Raw genomic sequence first — 4,968 nt, 5'->3', positions numbered from 1 at the left:
ATCCTGGGATTCAGGAAAATAATCAGAAAATGAAAGCGATATTATAGGCATGATTAAAACTCAAATGAATGAACATCCCAAGAAGAAGACTGTCCTGCCTCACACACCTCTGGGCTTACTGCTCAACATATTTGCTTTGGCTGCTTGAAAGGCAGAACCACTTCCTGATCCTTCCAGCTGCACCTACCATTCAGGATATCTCAGGGAAAGGGAGGCAGGGCAGCTAGGAGAGGTTCTACGTCCAAGCCCTATTTTGTGCCCTGTCTTTCCAAAGCAGCTGTGGCACAGGCCAGCTCCTCCACGCCTCCATCGTATCCTTCCCTGCCCCACCACACACATATACACCCGTGTACACACACATACACATTTGTATGTAGGATCAAAGAGGCTTACATGCACATATCTGTCACCAAGGATTGAGGCCAATTCATAATTCATGCCTATTAGCAGTTTGTATAAAATTAGTACCTGGCAAGACCAAAAACTTGAAAAGTCTCTTTATTGCTTCTTGACCCACCCTCACCAGCTCTCTATGACCCCACCCATCTGCTGGTGATGAGCTTCCATCTATCTGCTTCTAAGCCAGATGAGTAGGGGCTCCTTCCCTGGCACAGAGGCAGAGGGTAGCAATGAGCCACAAACCTAGACTCCAGTGTGTGTACCTGCAGAGCCCTTTAGGTATACTGTATATGTACTGTACAGAGTACTGGGCTCTATGATGACATGAATGGGCTACTCCCTCTGCAGCTGAGAACAACAAAACCTAACCAGGTAGAAAACCACTGCATTTGCTACAGTTAATCATCTACCATCTTAGATTGTGGTTTCCATGCCAAATAACTAGTACAGAAATTACATCATGGAGGAGCTGAGAAGAGACCAAGAAGAGACCAAGTACAGGTGGGCAACTGGCTTATCTGAGCCTCAAGTAAGAGCAGAATTTACCGTCAGGAGAGGTGGGAGTCTGGGCAGGATGACCTTTGTAATGACCCAGACAAGGGGTGATGAGAACATAAACAAGCAAGACGACTGTAGAAAATCAAAGAACTGAGAATAGCCAGGTAAAGTTTAATACAGATCCCAAGAGGACAAGGATGTTGATATTGGTTAAATCATTGTATTGTCTGAGGTGGCTAAGAGTCAAAGGCAATCTAGAGGGCCTGTCTTCAGGGAAGGGGGACAAATAAAATGTGTGGAGGCATAGCATCTCAGCACGCAGGAGTTCGAAGCGATGAGCTAGATGCCTGCAGAGCAAATGTAGCTAAATCTAAATGGAAAAAAATTAGAAGCAAAATAAGGCCTATTACAAAATATTGCTTATGTCAACCAAAGTACATGAACACACACAATACTAGAGGGACACATATCCAGCACATCAGAGCAGGTGTCCAGGCAGGTGAGCGGAGTAGGAATGAGAATCAGGGACTGAACAGGGGAAAATAAATGGGAGAGGAGCCGTGTGGTGAATGATGTTGATAGTGCTGAGAACTGAAGTGTGTGATTAACACAACTGTGCATGAGCCCCAAAGGGAGATAAATAATTGCATATATGCCTATATAAATTTATGCAAACACCGAAACATACAAGCATTAGTTTGGAGGGCATTATGAAGAATTGCACGCAGGTGAAGGGCAAAAGAAAGAGAAAGGGTAAAGGACACCAGGTGTTGGCAGCCGCGTGACTGGCACTGCTCTTGCCTCCAAAATGAGAGTGGGATCTTCTTTCCTTCCAACTTCAGTTCTATCAACACTTGTCTTGACCAGTAACCATATTCTAAGAAAATAACCTTTGTCATCAGACTGAGGGGTGTATGAGTCACTTATTACTTTCTGTATAACACAGAAAAATTTTAGCCACTTCCTTCTCTGCAAAAAGAAGAGTAATATTTCACATCATGTTCAAAGGACTTCCATGAGCTAATAGAAGTGGAAGATCTTCATACAGAATTTGCCTCAGTACATAAAATGTTTTTTTCTGATTGCCCTGGAACCAGAGACCTCAAGTTTTGGCCAATGTCCTCTGAGTGGCCAGTAATAGAAATGAGAGCAGAGCTTTGTGGAGGACAGTGACAGCCTCAGCTCAGTTCTGGAAGGCTCTGCTTTTCTGGAGGAGGACAGACAGAAATAACCCACTGGGCTTGAAGCAGACCCTCATCTCCTACTTGGCCCATGGGAGGGCAGCATCCCCGTCTGGCTGTGTGCCCGAGGTCCAACAAAAATCTGCTCAGAATGGCTGGGCTCCTTTATACCCAACATAGCTGCACATTTTCATCTTTTTTATGTGTTTGGGATGTTACACTAATTGTGATGGATGTTCTCTTTGTGCTCACGCTGAGGGGCGGATGATGAAGCCATAATGTAAGGTAATATGTCTATTAAAGATTTAAAATAACCCGCCTGCTTGATGATTCCTCACTCCTCTGGCAGATTCAAGCTTCTTGGGAAGAATTTGACTCTAAATTAGAGAGGGCGATAGGGTGGGAGGAAAGCAGGGGACCCAAAGGATATTCTCTAACTTCTGGGGGCTAACTGGTCTATCTTTTCCTCTCTTAATTAAGAAATATCTGCTGAGCACCTAATATATACCAAGCTTCAATCCTGGCTTTGGATACACATGGATGGTTAATGACTTTGGGATCTCTCAATTTAGGAGAACTATTACTTGGACTTCATGAACAAAATCACAGTACTTAAAAGTCATGAATTAATTATCTTCATCTCTGATGCCCAGATAAACATTACAACTCTGAGTTATGGGTGTGTTATTAGAAGTGGCTCTTAGAGCAGCCTGGTTCCCAAATTACAGAAGCAAGATGAAACTTGGACTCATAGAACCAGGTGATCTCCCAGCCACATCTATCTCTAGCAAAACAAGAACCTTAAATAAAAACCAGGCTGAACTGTGGTATCTTCTGCATCTATCTCCTCATCCTGTGGTCTCTATTTTACTAAAGAAGAAGAAATAAGCAAGAGGTGTGCCTTCACCCCAGCCAGAACCTCAGGGCCATGTGGCCATGAAAGCCAACAGTTTCACTGCTGGAGAGATAGCATGCCAACAGACGAATTCACAGGAGAGCATTGTAGGTGAAGACCAACATTCCAAATATTCGTCCTAGCTCTACCACTAATCTCAGCTCTTCTTTCTCGGCTCCAAAATCCTATGACTACACTTTGGGAGGCCATGGCAGGTGGATCACAAGGTCAAGAGATCGAGATCACCCTGACCAACATGGTGAAACCTCGTCTCTACTAAAAAATACACAAAACTTAGCTGGGCTTGGTGGCATGCACCTGTAGTCCCAGCTACTCGGGAAGCTGAGGCAGGAGAATCGCTTAAACCTGGGAGGCAAGTTTGCAATGAGCAGGATTGCACTATTGCACTCCAGCCTGGCAAAAGAGTGAGATTCTATCTGAAGAAAAAAAAAAATCCTATGACTAGCCACAAAAGTCTAGCTTCCTTCCACTGTGGCTCATCACCCATGACTCCCTTCATTGCAAACCAGCCCCTGCCTGCACTACCTCCTCTTGCCCATCCCTACCTCTGCTCCTTCCCTCTTTCAGGCCTCTGCCTGCAGTGCCTGCCTCTCTCTCATCTGCCTCCAGAACCCTGTTTGAACTTATGGATAGACATGATGAATACAGGAAGATAAACAATATCCCGCCCTATTACCTATTGAAAATAACATCGATAACAACATTTTCATCATCAGCAACCAAAAATAAATAAGACATAATCTTATGTCATAAATTTTGAGTAGTGGTTGCCAAGAAAGTCAAGAGAATATTTGGGTTGGGCATCGCTCATCACAAGTCCTAACTCCATCCTTCATCCTTTATGCACCCAACAGGTCACATGAGGCAAACAATGTTGTTAATAAAAATCTCAAGAATACAACCCCATTTGAAAAGACATAGAATTAAAGTGTGAGTATGTAGCCCCCGGGCAAAGATAAAGACACACTCTCTGAAAGAGAATATCCATTTACTAATGCAGTAAAATCATCACTCCTAACATATCTTGAGTATCTACCAGGCCATGACAATAACCCAGCACATGTAATATTCTATTTAAGCCTCAAAAATCCCTGTGATATTATTAGCTGCATGGTGTATGTAAGAAAACAAGGGCAAGTTAATCCTGACATTCCATTTTAGTAGAGGTAGAAAAACTACTTGGATTTACCATTTTTTTTTTTTTTTTTAGGATTCTAGTCTAAATTAAGGAAATATTCCAAAGCACAGGGTATTTCCCGACATAAGTAAAATGTATCCTTGATCAGATTTGGTGGTCTCAAATGGTGTATTTTTTTTTTTAATTTCAGAAGATTAGGGCCCAGACTATCTAACAAACTTTCTCACAGCTCCAGCTCAACTTTTCAACTGGCTCTGAAGCACTGGGAAACTGAAAAGCAGTAAGAACACAATACCACTAGAATTTGGCTAAAAGGGAAACCAAAACTGTCTCAATAAGATAGGAAACATGTTTAGAAGCATCTGCCCCAATGTACCACAGCAGTCAGAGTTCCCCATCCTTACATGAGCAAGAGGATGAGGTGGACATGTCATGATGGTTGTGGAACCTATCACAGGAAATCCTGGAAGGAAAGCATGGGCTACAGGAGACAGAGAAACAACTCAGCAGAAAACATAACCCAAGGAACAGAAGAAAAGTTCTAGCAGGTGCTTCAGGCAATGGAATAACTTGATAATATTAATAACATGAATTATCTGTTTTATAAAGGGCTTTAAGACAACATGCCAAGAGAACAGAATGAGAAGAAAAGAGACATTGCAGAACTAAGGGAACTGATTGAGGACCACAACAGTATCATTACAGAACAAATAATTAGAGCAGCAAAGAACAGAATATACATGGCTGAAATTTTAATTAAAGCCTCAAAATGAAATTCCTGAGTGAATGCAAAGGGAAGGAAAGGGAAAGATAGGATGATTGCAGATAAAGTAACA

This window comes from Symphalangus syndactylus, chromosome 10, assembly GCF_028878055.3.
Source record: "Symphalangus syndactylus isolate Jambi chromosome 10, NHGRI_mSymSyn1-v2.1_pri, whole genome shotgun sequence".
Classification (NCBI taxonomy): domain Eukaryota; kingdom Metazoa; phylum Chordata; class Mammalia; order Primates; family Hylobatidae; genus Symphalangus; species Symphalangus syndactylus.
Note: the sequence above shows the minus strand (reverse complement) of the source record.